We start from the raw sequence: 1,668 nt of genomic DNA on the forward strand, positions 1-1,668 counted from the left end.
AGGATTAACATTACAGTTGACATTGCAAAGGGTAGTAAGACCTATTAATAAGTGCAGTGGCTTGTAAACTATGCTGGCCTTCTCTCTAAAGGTTTTAAACCTGATACTCTTTGTGTCATTTGTCTAAACCACATGCCAAGTTTTTTTTTAATCATTTCCACAATTTCAAAGCAAGTATTCTGATTTTAACACTTGGTCACAAAATGTGTCAAATAATATATATATATATATATTTGTTTTTTTTCTAAAGGAAGATTTTCTTTTTGCTTCTTTACAAATAGAAATATAAATGGAATGGAATGCATTGTTTGTCAATGGGTTTGGTAAAAAAACAATTCACAAATTGAAATTGCAAAAAAAGCAATTAAATAAAATGTTTATAGGGCATTGACATTTTCAAATGTTCAGAATTGCAACAGACTTTTACCTTTACATGGCAGTTATAGGGAGTTGGGATAATTTCTAAACTAGAAACCAGAATTATTGCTTATTGTGGCAGGGTCTTAGATTAGGTTTTAAAAGCAAATGATAGATCACTGTTTAACAATGAATAGTTATGTGAGAGCTGAAAGGCTAGAGGGCTCATTTACCAAATGCTCAAAGTGGAAAATTTGGAGGCAAATTGTCAAATTTGTCTACTTGATGCATTTGTTGTAAGGAGGTACCAAGAAAAAGCTGAGTTAAGAAAGAGGTAGGACTGATGTTGCAAACAGAAATAAGCTTTACTGTAGTACAGGAACATTTTCAGGCAAGTAGGAATTAGGGGATTAGGCAGGGCAAAAAGACAAGGGCAGATATTGGCAAAAATATACCACAATAAAACACACAAGGGGTGGTCAACTTTAGGTAAAAGACCAATGTTCTGCAACTTTTTCCAAAATATGTTCCAAGATTTAAGAGGAATATGTAGATGTTCTTTTTATGATAATTACTTCACAAATCTAGATAAAGTAATTTCAACAACTGTAGCATTCAAAGCATTTTATGGCACATTGAGAAATGATATTAATATCAAGCTCGACATATTAAAACAAATTAGTTTTAAATTATCTCCAGCTTTAATCAAGAAATAAACACTTTAACTAAAAGCAATTTATTCTAACAGAAAAAAATATAATATGCTGCAAGCTTTAAGTTGAAACAAAGAAATTGATTTAACATGTTACAGGGGTTGTTAGATGCCCCTGGGAAATGGAAAGCTACAACAATCATTTGCAACATTTGTGACACTGAATGCTTTATTGCAAATGTTTATGTCAATGTAACAGTACAATATTAATCCTTGGATGGAAAACTAATGCTAAAGTGCCCACCTGGCCTGATATAGTCATTGGAAGTATAAAATGCTTCTATTCTTTTATGTGTAGAATTTTTGCTCTTTGAGCTTTGGAGAAGCAAGGGTTACTAACATCTAGCTATTTCTGTTATAAATACAGGTATAAATGATGGCTAGAATCCATTATTAACTTGACATTAGGTCTGGGCAAAAGTGACAGCCTGATCTTCTGATTGACAGTATTCGTTGTATGAGGTTTTCCATTTAGATTAATGGATGATTAAACTTTTTTGCAAAACATACAGTAAGGGGCACATTTACTAAAACTCTATAATTTCTCATTTTTTTTCAATTATCGAACACAGCTAAACTCAATTCCTTGAATGTCTAAC

The sequence above is a fragment of the Xenopus tropicalis genome, chromosome 3 (genome assembly GCF_000004195.4).
Source record: "Xenopus tropicalis strain Nigerian chromosome 3, UCB_Xtro_10.0, whole genome shotgun sequence".
NCBI classification, from domain to species: domain Eukaryota; kingdom Metazoa; phylum Chordata; class Amphibia; order Anura; family Pipidae; genus Xenopus; species Xenopus tropicalis.